Source organism: Pseudophryne corroboree, chromosome 1 (genome assembly GCF_028390025.1).
Source record: "Pseudophryne corroboree isolate aPseCor3 chromosome 1, aPseCor3.hap2, whole genome shotgun sequence".
NCBI lineage: Eukaryota > Metazoa > Chordata > Amphibia > Anura > Myobatrachidae > Pseudophryne > Pseudophryne corroboree.
In genome coordinates, this window is record NC_086444.1 from 282,252,473 (window position 1) to 282,268,168 (window position 15,696).

The following is a 15,696-nucleotide window of genomic DNA, read 5'->3' on the forward strand; positions in this document are numbered from 1 at the left end:
AGTTGGTGGTGTGGTTTGCAGGAGCTTGGTTACAAGAGGAAGGGATTTAGTTGTCAGTGGACTGCTTCCGCTGTCACCCAAAGTTTTTGAACTTGTCAATGACTTCTGATGAATGCGCTCCAGGTGACGTATAAGGGAGGATGTCCCCTACTTATTACAGCTTGACAAAGGCAACACACGGCTTGAGAAATGTTGTCCGCATTTCTGTTAAAATAATTCCACACCGACGAGGTGATTTTTTTTGTAATTTGACCAGGCATGTCAATGGCCATATTCGTCCCACGGACAACAGGTGTCTCCCCGGGTGCCTGACTTAAACAAACCACCTCACCATCAGAATCCTCTTTGTCAAATTCCTCCTCAGCGCTAGCAACACCCATATCCTCATCCTGGTGTACTTCAACAGTGACATCTTCAATTTGACTATCAGGAACTGGACTGCGGGTGCTCCTTCCAGCACTTGCAGGGGGTGTGCAAATGGTGGAAGGCGCCACCTCTTCCCGTCCAGTGTTGGGAAGGTCAGGCATCGCAACTGACACAGTTGGACTCTCCTTGGGGATTTGTGATTTAGAAGAACGCACAGTTCTTTGCTGTGCTTTTGAAAGCTTAAGTCTTTTCATTTTTCTAGTGGGAGGATGAGTGCTTCCATCCTCATGTGAAGCTGACCCACTAGTCATGAGGAACATAGGAGAGGGCCTCAGCCGTTCCTTGCCACTCTGTGTCGTAAATGGCATATTGGCAAGTTTACGCTTCTCCTCAGATGTTTTTAATTTAGATTTTTGGGTCATTTTACTGAACTTTTGTTTTTTGGATTTTACATGCTCTCTACTATGACATTGGGCATCGGCCTTGGCAGACGACGTTGATGGCATTTCATCGTCTCGGCCATGACTAGTGGCAGCAGCTTCAGCACGAGGTGGAAGTGGATCTTGATCTTTCCCTATTTTACCCTCCACACTTTTGTTCTCCATTTTTTAATGTGTGGAATTATATGCCAGTAATATATCAATAGCAATGGCCTACTGTACCGTACTGCTATATATTATATACTGGTGGTCAGCAAAATTACGCACTGTCCTCCTACTACTGCGCACAACAATTAAAATGCACCACAGGTATGGATGGATAGTATACTTGACGACACAGAGGTAGGTAGAGCAGTGGACTACTGTACCGTACTGCTATATATTATATACTGGTGGTCAGCAAAATTATGCACTGTCCTCCTACTACTGCGCACAACAACTAAAATGCACCACAGGTATGGATGGATAGTATACTTGACGACACAGAGGTAGGTAGAGCAGTGGACTACTGTACCGTACTGCTATATATTATATACTGGTGGTCATCAAAATTATGCACTGTCCTCCTACTACTGCGCACAACAACTAAAATGCACCACAGGTATGGATGGATAGTATACTTGACGACACAGAGGTAGGTAGAGCAGTGGACTACTGTACCGTACTGCTATATATTATATACTGGTGGTCAGCAAAATTATGCACTGTCCTCCTACTACTGCGCACAACAGCTAAAATGCACCACAGGTATGGATGGATAGTATACTTGACGACACAGAGGTAGGTAGAGCAGTGGACTACTGTACCGTACTGCTATATATTATATACTGGTGGTCAGCAAAATTATGCACTGTCCTCCTACTACTGCGCACAACAACTAAAATGCACCACAGGTATGGATGGATAGTATACTTGACGACACAGAGGTAGGTAGAGCAGTGGACTACTGTACCATACTGCTATAATATTGGTGGTCACTGGTCAGCAAAATTCTGCACTGTTCTCCTACTATATACTACAATGCAGCACAGATATGGAGCGTTTTTCAGGCAGAGAACGTAGATATTTTCAGCACACTGAGCACAGATATTTGCAAGCACACTGAGCACAGATATTTGCAGCACACTGAGCACAGATATTTGCAGTACACTGAACACAACTGAGAGAACGCTGCACACGTCCTCTTCCTATCATCTCCAATGCACAAGTGAAAATGGCGGCGACGCGCGGCTCCTTATATTGAATACGAATCTCGCGAGAATACGACAGCGGGATGATGACGTTCGGGCGCGCTTGGGTTAACCGAGCAAGACGGGAGGATCCGAGTCTGCCTCGGACCCGTGTAAAATGGGTGAAGTTCGGGGGGGTTCGGATTCCGAGGAACCGAACCCGCTCATCTCTAATATATATATATTTTTTTTTTTTCTTCAAGGACTAGCATTGCTTTAATTGAATCACCTTCTGCAGGATACCCGTTACAGCCAGTGGCGTCATAAGGGGGGTGCGGGGGTGCGGCACGCACCCGGTTGTCACCCTTCCATGGGGTGACACCAAATAGAGCCACGCAGTAGGCCAGGTCCGTCCGATGGGCACATAGTCAAAAGCAGCGGCTCTTCCTGCTTCAGCGCTGAGTGCTGGATGCGCAGCGTCATAGCAGGAAGGAAGAGCCACTACTTCCTCCTGCTACACTCCTGCCTTGCTTTCCCTCTGCCAGCGCATGGAGTGGAGGGAAAATGGGAGAGACAGAGCTAAGGAGTGAAGTTATCGAAGGCTGTGGGAGAGACTGAATAAAGTGTGTGTTGGGGGGAAGGTGGTAATGCAGGCTGAGAGACAGAATGAAGGGGTAGAGGGGGGTATGCAGGCTGAGACACAGAATGAAGGGGGAGAGGGGGGGAATGCAGGCTGAGAGACAGAATGAAGGGGTGGGTATGCAGACTGAGAGACAGAATGAAGGGGGGGATGCAGGCTGAGAGACAGCATGAAGGAAGGTAATGCAGGCTGAGACAGATTGATGGGGGGATGCAGGCTGAGAGACAGAATGAAGGGGTGGATGCAGTCTGAGGGACAGACTGAAGGAGGTGGGGGAACGCAGGCTGAGAGACACAGAATGAAGGAGTTTGGGGAATGCAGGCTGAAAGACAGAATGAGGGGGGGTCTCAGGCTGAGAGAATGAAGGGGGGAGGTGTAACACAGGCTGAGAGATAGAATAAAGGAGAAGGGAACGCAGGTTGAGAGACACAGAATAAAGGAGTTGGGGGAATGCAGGCTGAGAGACAGAATGGGGGGTGGACTCACGCTGAGAGACAGAATGAAGGGGAGAGGTGGAACACAGGCTGAGAGACACAGAAAAAAGGAGGGGGGAACGCAGGCTGAGAGACACAGAATAAAGGAGGGGGAAACACAGGCTGAGAGACACAGAATGAAGGAGGGGGAACGCAGGCTGAGAGACACAGAATAAAGGAGGGGGGGATGCAGGCTGAGAGACACAGAATAAATGAGGGGGATGCAGGCTGAGAGACAGAATAAAGGAGGGTGGACGCAGGCTGAGAGACAGAATGAAGGGGGGACGCAGGCTCAGACACAGAATGAAGGAGGGGGGGATGCAGGCTCAGAGACACAGAATGAAGGAGGGGAGAACGCAGACTCAAAGACACAAAATGAAGGAGGGAGGAATGCAGGCTGAGGGACACAGAATGAAGGAGTGGAGGAATGAAGGCTGAGAGATGCAGGGGGGAGATGATAGTGTGGCTAGGAGACGCAGGGGGGAAGATAATGGTGTAGCTGAGAGACACGGGGTAGAAGGTGACAGCTGGCATGAATCTGGTTGAACCTCTGTTGTATGACTATGACTTTGGTTATATTTTCCACACAAACAGGCATCTTCCGGACCATGGTGGTCATTCCGAGTTGATCGCTCACTAGCAGTTTTTTTGCAGTCGTGCAAACGCTGTGCCGCCGCCCACTGGTAGTGTATTTTAGCTTAGCAGAAGTGCGAATGAAAGGATCACATAGTGGCTACAATTTTTTTTGTGTGCAGTTTCAGGGTAGCTCAAAACCTACTCAGCGCTTGCGATCACTTCAGACTGTTCAGTTCCTGTTTTGATGTCACAAACACGCCCTGCGTTCGCCCAGCCACGCCTGCGTTTTTTCTGTCACGCCTGCGTTTTTCCAAACACTCCCTGAAAACGGTCAGTTGACACCCAGAAATGCCAACTTCATGTCAATCACTCTGCGGCCACCAGTGCGATTGAAATGCTTCGATAGACCCTGTGTGAAACTACATCGTTCGTTGTAATAGTACGTCGCATGTGCGCATTGCACCGCATACGCATGCGCTGAAGTGCCATTTTTTTGCCTCATCACTGCACAGCGAACGAATGCAGCTAGCGATCAACTCGGAATGACCCCCCCATGTGATTTCCTACATGAATAGTGAATACCGACTAAAGACCCTGTCTGACCAGGGAGGATACATTTCTTCAGAGGTTCCCAATTCTCCAGAGAAACCACCATAAAAGTAAGGTGCATATAGAATGTAAATTAATATTCCCAGAGTAACGAGAAATGGGGTCATGTCGACAAGCCCCATTTTCACTGACCACGCCCCTTTGTGGCACATAGATTCACCCTTTTTTTGGCACACGCCTATGGCACGCGCGCACAGTACCACTAAGGCATTTTTTCTACTGGCACCACTGGGGGTTAGCAATGCTCCTGATATACCCGTAATTATTGCAGTAATGTTCAGGCCGCTAGTGAGTGCGTTCATATACACACAGCTGTGACTATTAGCATATCAATGGATTTTGGGCTTAATATAGACCTGAACACAAAAGGAAAAATCTTTCTCTAATGGGCAAAACCATCTGCACTGCAGGTGGGGCAGATATAAAATGTGCAGAGAGAGTTAGATTTGGGTGGTTTATATTGTTTCTGTGCAGGGTAAATATTGGCTGCTTTATTTTTACACTGCAATTTAGATTTCAGTTTGAACACACCCCACCCAAATCTAACTCTCTCTGCACATGTTATATCTGCCCCACCTGCACTGCACATGGTTTTGCCCATTAGTGAAAAAATTTGCTGTTGTGATCAGGTCTGAATTAGGCCCTTTGTTAGCTGCAGCAGGCTACGGCATGCTGTGATGCGGCAGCATCAGGATTATCTGCGTCCCGCAGCAAGAGTGTTAGAGGACACATCTGTAAGTGCGAGTCTGCAAATGCATTATTTCGTAATGAAACAGATTTCCACATGAATCTGCATACCTGAAGGTGGCCATACATCAGAAAGATGAATCACATTTGATCACTGCATGCGATTTCCATTGAACTCCCCAGAAGCTCCCTGACAGTCCTGGATGCACAATATCGTACACAAATGCTCTAAAACTAGTACAAAAACATTACTAAGGGTTCTGTGTGTTGTGATACGGAAGGAGGTCCATGGGATGACACCATGAGTTACCATACCGGGTGACACCAACCCTAGTGATGCCTCTGGTTACAGCATATTATGCTGTGGAACTATAAATCCCAATATACACATCAAGCTTGATAGCTACTGTAAGCATTCTGTTAACCAGTACAATAGTAGTTAGAAACCTACAAGTCCCTCAGGATATACTTAGGGAACAGGTTCGGTGAGAGGCCAACAGTGGCCAACAGCCAGTGATGCTCCCAACTACCCGGTAGCCCCTGTCCCGTACCGCTAGGTAGGAGAGTGTTCTCCCCAGCAGCTGACAGGTAGCATGTAGGGAGAAAGTACGGATGGTGTAATGGTCAGCATTACTGCCTCACAGCACTGAGGCCATGGGTGCAATTCCCACCATGGCCCTAACGGTGTGGAGTTTGTATATTCTCCCCGTACTTGCATGGGATTCCTCCGGGTACTCCGGTTTCCTCCCACAATCCAAAAATATACTGCTAGGTTAATTGTCTCCCAAGAAAATTAACCCTAGCGTGAATGTGACTGTGTGTACATGTGGTAGGGAATATAGATTGTAAGCTCTACTGGGGCAGGGACTGATGTGAATGACCAAATATTCTCTGTAAAGCGCTGCGGAATATGTGTGCGCTATATAAATAACTGGTAATAAATTTTAAACGTTTTTTTATCTCTTCACCGAGACCAGCAACCGCTGCCACTACACTCCCACATAGGTCCCAGCCGCCACTCTTCTCTCACTGCTGACAGCAGCCCCGTACAGCATGCAAACATTATCAGTATGACAGGAAAGCTCCTGTCATTCATGTCCTGCTCTTCCAGCTTCTATTCCGTCCCAGGTATACAGCGGCTCCACACACCCCTCTCATCCTTGCGTGGTCCACCTCACCTCCCAGAGCCTCAGGGGACAGCCCAACCATTCCACAGAGATAGGTGGTGGCGGAGACTGAGGGAGGATTACACCGCATAATGGGGGTCATTCCGAGTTGATCGCTAGCTGCCGTTGTTCGCTGCGTAATGATAAGTGGAAAAAAATGGCTAATCTGCCCATGCGTATGCACCGCAATGCACACGCGCATTGTACGGGTACGAAGTCCTTTGTGGTTTTGCACTGGTTCTAGCGACGATTCCAATCGCACAGCCGAACGCAAGGAGATTGACAGGAAGAGGGCGTTTGTGGGTGTCAACTGACCATTTTCTGGGAGTGTTTGGAAAAACGCAGGCATGGCCGGGCATTTGCTGGGCGGGTATCTGACGTCATTACTGTGTCACTCGTAGCAGCAATCATCGCACAGAATAAGTAACTACAGGGCTGGTCTTGTTTTGCACAAAATGTGTTTGCAGGCGCTCTGCTGCACAGGCGTTCGCACTCCTGCAAAGCGAAAATACACTCCCCCGTGGGCGGCGACTATGCATTTGCACGGCTCCTAAAAACTGCTAGCGAGCGAACAACTCGGAATTACCCCCATGATGGTAGAGCTCAGAGCTTCTGGTTTGTAGAAGTGCAGCAGCCAGAAGGCACTGTTGGCCCAGGCAAGGCGGCTCAGCAGAGGGGTTCATTCATGGGGCCGGCCAAGCGGGAACCTTCCCACTCTCCTGGTGGCCCAATCCCTGCATACTGTATACTTAGTTCTGGAGCATGCAGCATGTGAAAATAGAAAAAGTATGCGTGCAATAGACATATATTCAACTCTGAACTGTCCTCATAGTTCCAAAACAGTTTAATGTGTAATAATTTTGCAGTGATTCTCAGATTTGTATATATGCTCAGGTGTGCCATGTTTTTCCTATCTTCTGAGAAGAGCATTACGTTTTCCTTTCCTTTAATTTTCCTTCCTGGAAACATCAGGCTAAATTGAGCTGTGTCAATTGATAACATTGTTTGGTCAGCGGTAAAAGTAGTGGAAATGTATTGATTATTTACTGATAATCTGCAGGACTGCCAATCACTTAATAACTGCAGTTATTCAGGAAGCAATAAGATCAGAATAAAGATAAAACAGAATGTGATTAAACTCATTACATTGGTGTTGCTGAAGGAGTGAGAGTGCCTTCAAGTGTATTACCACATATTGAAGCTGCTAACGAGTGCACCTATTTGGTTTCCTAGCACTTTTGTATGCAAGATCAGAATGAACCTGATTCTAGGGCATGCTGCATAATATATGTTCATGCATCTATCATGGTTTGGGGCCGGGTGTCCGGTGGTCGGGATCTCAGCAGTCAGAATCGACACTGGTATCCCGGCCCCCAGGATGCCGGCAGGAGGGCGAGCGCAGCGAAGCCCAATGCAGGCTCTGTGCCTCGCAGTGCTCGCCACAGGTTCTATTCCCACTCTATGGATGTCGTAGACACCCACAAGTGGTGTTAGCCCTGGTACCCTACCGGCATCCTGGCAGCCGGGATCCCGACCGCCAGTCACCTGACTACATCCCATCTGTCATATGTAGATAAAGGGGCTAATTCAGGTTGGATCGCAAATCGCGATCCAACTGGAATTATTGTGATCGCCCCGCGGGTGCATGCACCCGCACTTTCTGTGGGGGGCTGCAGAAAATGCGATTGCCTCTGCCTGTCAGGCAGAGGCAGTCGCGGGGCGGCAATGATCCATTTCCAGGGTGGAGACGGAGCATTGGGGGGTGGAGCCAGCCTAACATGGGGTGGTATGGAGCGAACGGGAGCATGTCAGGGGCATGATCGCGGTGGCTGCGTGACATCACATGCAGCTGCCACGATCGGGAACATGGCGGCGGGCCTCCTGCGGCTGCAACTAAGCTGCGCCAGCAGGAGACATCCGTAATTCCTGCGTTGAAGCAGAAATTGCGATGCAATCGCAATTTCTACTTCATCAAGGGGGGAGGTGGTGGTCAGCATGCTGGGCAGCCTTGCCCTGCGATGGGCGTCCCCCAGCGTTCTAGCAAAAGGATTGCAAATTCTGCTAATTATCAGAATTTGCAATCCATACTGAATTAGGCCCTAAATAAAGAGAATTTGCAAAAGAGGAACAAAAAGGGTATTATTAATAATACACATTAATATATTGATATATTACGTTCCATAGGTGAAATAAACATATTTGGACCCAAGTGATTAGTGTCCTTAATAAGCAGATAAGACTGTGATGTTTAGGTACTGAAAAAACTTTAATTTCTTACACCTGGACACATCCCATGGGTAATTTTGATGCTTGCTATGCAGAGCTGTATTTTCCAGTCATAACAGCCTAGAGATGAGCGCCTGAAATTTTTCGGGTTTTGTGTTTTGGTTTTGGGTTCGGTTCCGCGGCCGTGTTTTGGGTTCGAACGCGTTTTGGCAAAACCTCACCGAATTTTTTTTGTCGGATTCGGGTGTGTTTTGGATTCGGGTGTTTTTTTCAAAAAACACTAAAAAACAGCTTAAATCATAGAATTTGGGGGTCATTTTGATCCCAAAGTATTATTAACCTCAAAAACCATAATTTACACTCATTTTCAGTCTATTCTGAATACCTCACACCTCACAATATTATTTTTAGTCCTAAAATTTGCACCGAGGTCGCTGTGTGAGTAAGATAAGCGACCCTAGTGGCCGACACAAACACCGGGCCCATCTAGGAGTGGCACTGCAGTGTCACGCAGGATGTCCCTTCCAAAAAACCCTCCCCAAACAGCACATGACGCAAAGAAAAAAAGAGGCGCAATGAGGTAGCTGTGTGAGTAAGATTAGCGACCCTAGTGGCCGACACAAACACCGGGCCCATCTAGGAGTGGCACTGCAGTGTCACGCAGGATGGCCCTTCCAAAAAACCCTCCCCAAACAGCACATGACGCAAAGAAAAAAAGAGGCGCAATGAGGTAGCTGTGTGAGTAAGATTAGCGACCCTAATGGCCGACACAAACACCGGGCCCATCTAGGAGTGGCACTGCAGTGTCACGCAGGATGTCCCTTCCAAAAAACCCTCCCCAAACAGCACATGACGCAAAGAAAAAAAGAGGCGCAATGAGGTAGCTGTGTGAGTAAGATTAGCGACCCTAGTGGCCGACACAAACACCGGGCCCATCTAGGAGTGGCACTGCAGTGTCACGCAGGATGTCCCTTCCAAAAAACCCTCCCCAAACAGCACATGACGCAAAGAAAAAAAGAGGCGCAATGAGGTAGCTGACTGTGTGAGTAAGATTAGCGACCCTAGTGGCCGACACAAACACCGGGCCCATTTAGGAGTGGCACTGCAGTGTCACGCAGGATGTCCCTTCCAAAAAACCCTCCCCAATCAGCACATGATGCAAAGAAAAAGAAAAGAAAAAAGAGGTGCAAGATGGAATTGTCCTTGGGCCCTCCCACCCACCCTTATGTTGTATAAACAAAACAGGACATGCACACTTTAACCAACCCATCATTTCAGTGACAGGGTCTGCCACACGACTGTGACTGATATGACGGGTTGGTTTGGACCCCCCCAAAAAAGAAGCAATTAATCTCTCCTTGCACAAACTGGCTCTACAGAGGCAAGATGTCCACCTCATCATCACCCTCCGATATATCACCGTGTACATCCCCCTCCTCACAGATTATCAATTCGTCCCCACTGGAATCCACCATCTCAGCTCCCTGTGTACTTTGTGGAGGCAATTGCTGCTGGTCAATGTCTCCGCGGAGGAATTGATTATAATTCATTTTAATGAACATCATCTTCTCCACATTTTCTGGATGTAACCTCGTACGCCGATTGCTGACAAGGTGAGCGGCGGCACTAAACACTCTTTCGGAGTACACACTTGTGGGAGGGCAACTTAGGTAGAATAAAGCCAGTTTGTGCAAGGGCCTCCAAATTGCCTCTTTTTCCTGCCAGTATAAGTACGGACTGTGTGACGTGCCTACTTGGATGCGGTCACTCATATAATCCTCCACCATTCTATCAATGTTGAGAGAATCATATGCAGTGACAGTAGACGACATGTCCGTAATCGTTGTCAGGTCCTTCAGTCCGGACCAGATGTCAGCATCAGCAGTCGCTCCAGACTGCCCTGCATCACCGCCAGCGGGTGGGCTCGGAATTCTGAGCCTTTTCCTCGCACCCCCAGTTGCGGGAGAATGTGAAGGAGGAGATGTTGACAGGTCGCGTTCCGCTTGACTTGACAATTTTGTCACCAGCAGGTCTTTCAACCCCAGCAGACTTGTGTCTGCCGGAAAGAGAGATCCAAGGTAGGCTTTAAATCTAGGATCGAGCACGGTGGCCAAAATGTAGTGCTCTGATTTCAACAGATTGACCACCCGTGAATCCTTGTTAAGCGAATTAAGGGCTCCATCCACAAGTCCCACATGCCTAGCGGAATCGCTCCGTGTTAGCTCCTCCTTCAATGTCTCCAGCTTCTTCTGCAAAAGCCTGATGAGGGGAATGACCTGACTCAGGCTGGCAGTGTCTGAACTGACTTCACGTGTGGCAAGTTCAAAGGGCATCAGAACCTTGCACAACGTTGAAATCATTCTCCACTGCGCTTGAGACAGGTGCATTCCACCTACTATATCGTGCTCAATTGTATAGGCTTGAATGGCCTTTTGCTGCTCCTCCAACCTCTGAAGCATATAGAGGGTTGAATTCCACCTCGTTACCACTTCTTGCTTCAGATGATGGCAGGGCAGGTTCAGTAGTTTTTGGTGGTGCTCCAGTCTTCTGTACGTGGTGCCTGTACGCCGAAAGTGTCCCGCAATTCTTCTGGCCACCGACAGCATCTCTTGCACGCCCCTGTCGTTTTTTAAAAAATTCTGCACCACCAAATTCAAGGTATGTGCAAAACATGGGACGTGCTGGAATTTGCCCATATTTAATGCACACACAATATTGCTGGCGTTGTCCGATGCCACAAATCCACAGGAGAGTCCAATTGGGGTAAGCCATTCCGCGATGATCTTCCTCAGTTGCCGTAAGAGGTTTTCAGCTGTGTGCGTATTCTGGAAACCGGTGATACAAAGCGTAGCCTGCCTAGGAAAGAGTTGGCGTTTGCGAGATGCTGCTACTGGTGCCGCCGCTGCTGTTCTTGCGGCGGGAGTCCATACATCTACCCAGTGGGCTGTCACAGTCATATAGTCCTGACCCTGCCCTGCTCCACTTGTCCACATGTCCGTGGTTAAGTGGACATTGGGTACAACTGCATTTTTTAGGACACTGGTGAGTCTTTTTCTGAGGTCCGTGTACATTCTCGGTATCGCCTGCCTAGAGAAGTGGAACCTAGATGGTATTTGGTAACGGGGGCACACTGCCTCAATAAATTGTCTAGTTCCCTGTGAACTAACGGCGGATACCGGACGCACGTCTAACACCAACATAGTTGTCAAGGCCTCAGTTATCCGCTTTGCAGTAGGATGACTGCTGTGATATTTCATCTTCCTCGCAAAGGACTGTTGAACAGTCAATTGCTTACTGGAAGTAGTACAAGTGGGCTTACGACTTCCCCTCTGGGATGACCATCGACTCCCAGCGGCAACAACAGCAGCGCCAGCAGCAGTAGGCGTTACACGCAAGGATGACACTGAGGGAGTTGGTGGGGTGGTTTGCGTGAGCTTGGTTACAAGAGGAAGGGATTTACTGGTCAGTGGACTGCTTCCGCTGTCACCCAAAGTTTTTGAACTTGTCACTGACTTATTATGAATGCGCTGCAGGTGACGTATAAGGGAGGATGTTCCGAGGTGGTTAACGTCCTTACCCCTACTTATTACAGCTTGACAAAGGGAACACACGGCTTGACACCTGTTGTCCGCATTTCTGGTGAAATACCTCCACACCGAAGAGCTGATTTTTTTGGTATTTTCACCTGGCATGTCAACGGCCATATTCCTCCCACGGACAACAGGTGTCTCCCCGGGTGCCTGACTTAAACAAACCACCTCACCATCAGAATCCTCCTGGTCAATTTCCTCCCCAGCGCCAGCAACACCCATATCCTCCTCATCCTGGTGTACTTCAACACTGACATCTTCAATCTGACTATCAGGAACTGGACTGCGGGTGCTCCTTCCAGCACTTGCAGGGGGCGTGCAAATGGTGGAAGGCGCGTGCTCTTCACGTCCAGTGTTGGGAAGGTCAGGCATCGCAACCGACACAATTGGACTCTCCTTGTGGATTTGGGATTTCGAAGAATGCACAGTTCTTTGCTGTGCTGCTTTTGCCAGCTTGAGTCTTTTCATTTTTCTAGCGAGAGGCTGAGTGCTTCCATCCTCATGTGAAGCTGAACCACTAGCCATGAACATAGGCCAGGGCCTCAGCCGTTCCTTGCCACTCCGTGTGGTAAATGGCATATTGGCAAGTTTACGCTTCTCCTCCGACAATTTTATTTTAGGTTTTGGAGTCCTTTTTTTTCTGATATTTGGTGTTTTGGATTTGACATGCTCTGTACTATGACATTGGGCATCGGCCTTGGCAGACGACGTTGCTGGCATTTCATCGTCTCGGCCATGACTAGTGGCAGCAGCTTCAGCACGAGGTGGAAGTGGATCTTGATCTTTCCCTAATTTTGGAACCTCAACATTTTTGTTCTCCATATTTTAATAGGCACAACTAAAAGGCACCTCAGGTAAACAATGGAGATGGATACTAGTATACAATTATGGACTGCCTGCCGACTGCAGACACAGAGGTAGCCACAGCCGTGAACTACCGTACTGTACTGTGTCTGCAGCTAATATAGACTGGTTGATAAAGAGAAGATGTCTATGTAACTATGTATGTATAAAGAAGACTGAAAAAAATCCACGGTTAGGTGGTATACAATTATGGACGGACTGCCTGCCGAGTGCAGACACAGAGGTAGCCACAGCCGTGAACTACCGTACTGTACTGTGTCTGCAGCTAATATAGACTGGTTGATAAAGAGAAGATGTCTATGTAACTATGTATGTATAAAGAAGAATGAAAAAAATCCACGGTTAGGTGGTATACAATTATGGACGGACTGCCTGCCGAGTGCAGACACAGAGGTAGCCACAGCCGTGAACTATCATACTGTACTGTGTCTGCAGCTAATATAGACTGGTTGATAAAGAGAAGATGTCTATGTAACTATGTATGTATAAAGAAGAATGAAAAAAAACCACGGTTAGGTGGTATACAATTATGGACGGACTGCCTGCCGAGTGCAGACACAGAGGTAGCCACAGCCGTGAACTACCGTACTGTACTGTGTCTGCAGCTAATATAGACTGGTTGATAAAGAGAAGATGTCTATGTAACTATGTATGTATAAAGAAGAATGAAAAAAAACCACGGTTAGGTGGTATACAATTATGGACGGACTGCCTGCCGAGTGCAGACACAGAGGTAGCCACAGCCGTGAACTACCGTACTGTACTGTGTCTGCAGCTAATATAGACTGGTTGATAAAGAGAAGATGTCTATGTAACTATGTATGTATAAAGAAGAATGAAAAAAATCCACGGTTAGGTGGTATTACAATTATGGACGGACTGCCTGCCGAGTGCAGAGACACAGAGGTAGCCACAGCCGTGAACTACCGTACTGTGTCTGCTGCGACTGGATGATAAATGATATAAAAAATATATATATATCACTACTGCAGCCGGACAGGTATATATTATATATTATATAATGACGGACCTGCTGGACACTGTCTGTCAGCAGAATGAGTTTTATTTTTATAGAATAAAAAAAAAAAAAACACACAAGTGAAGTCACACGACGAGTGTTTAACTTTTTCAGGCAATCACAATATAAGTATACTACTAACTATACTGGTGGTCAGTGTGGTCAGGTCACTGGTCAGTCACACTGGCAGTGGCACTCCTGCAGCAAAAGTGTGCACTGTTTAATTTTAATATAATATGTACTCCTGGCTCCTGCTATAACCTATAACTGGCACTGCAGTAGTGCTCCCCAGTCTCCCCCACAATTATAAGCTGTGTGAGCTGAGCAGTCAGACAGATATATAATATATATATAGATGATGCAGCACACTGGCCTGAGCCTGAGCAGTGCACTGCACAGTGCACACAGATATGGTATGTGACTGACTGAGTCACTGTGTGTATCGCTTTTTTCAGGCAGAGAACGGATATATTAAATAAACTGCACTGTGTGTCTGGTGGTCACTCACTATATAATATATTATGTACTCCTGGCTCCTGCTATAACCTATAACTGGCACTGCAGTAGTGCTCCCCAGTCTCCCCCACAATTATAAGCTGTGTGAGCTGAGCAGTCAGACAGATATATATAATATTATATATAGATAATAGATGATGCAGCACACTGGCCTGAGCCTGAGCAGTGCACACAGATATGGTATGTGACTGACTGAGTCACTGTGTGTATCGCTTTTTTCAGGCAGAGAACGGATATATTAAATAAACTGCACTGTGTGTCTGGTGGTCACTCACTATATAATATATTATGTACTCCTGGCTCCTGCTATAACCTATAACTGGCACTGCAGTAGTGCTCCCCAGTCTCCCCCACAATTATAAGCTGTGTGAGCTGAGCAGTCAGACAGATATATATAATATTATATATAGATAATAGATGATGCAGCACACTGGCCTGAGCCTGAGCAGTGCACACAGATATGGTATGTGACTGACTGAGTCACTGTGTGTATCGCTTTTTTCAGGCAGAGAACGGATATATTAAATAAACTGCACTGTGTGTCTGGTGGTCACTCACTATATAATATATTATGTACTCCTGGCTCCTGCTATAACCTATAACTGGCACTGCAGTAGTGCTCCCCAGTCTCCCCCACAATTATAAGCTGTGTGAGCTGAGCAGTCAGACAGATATATATAATATTATATATAGATAATAGATGATGCAGCACACTGGCCTGAGCCTGAGCAGTGCACACAGATATGGTATGTGACTGAGTCACTGTGTGCTGTGTATCGCTTTTTTCAGGCAGAGAACGGATTATAAAGTAAACTGCACTGTCCTCACTAGTAAACTCTCTCCACTCAGTCTCTACACTTCTACAGTAACAGTACTCCTCCTAGTCAGCTCCAGTAAATCTCTCTCAGTCTCTTATAATCTAAATGGAGAGGACGCCAGCCACGTCCTCTCCCTATCAATCTCAATGCACGTGTGAAAATGGCGGCGACGCGCGGCTCCTTATATAGAATCCGAGTCTCGCGAGAATCCGACAGCGTCATGATGACGTTCGGGCGCGCTCGGGTTAACCGAGCAAGGCGGGAAGATCCGAGTCTGCTCGGACCCGTGAAAAAACCATGAAGTTCTGGCGGGTTCGGATTCAGAGAAACCGAACCCGCTCATCTCTATAACAGCCTGGAGATTTTTGAAAGAGATAAGGGGCCACATGTTATAGGATGTGATTTAGTAAAAAATGCAAGTTTAGGGCCTAATTCAGTAAGGATTGCAAATTCTGCTAATTACTAATTCTGCAAGGACGCTCAGCATGTTGACAGCCACCTCCCCTACTTGATGAAGCAGAAATTGCGATCAAATGGC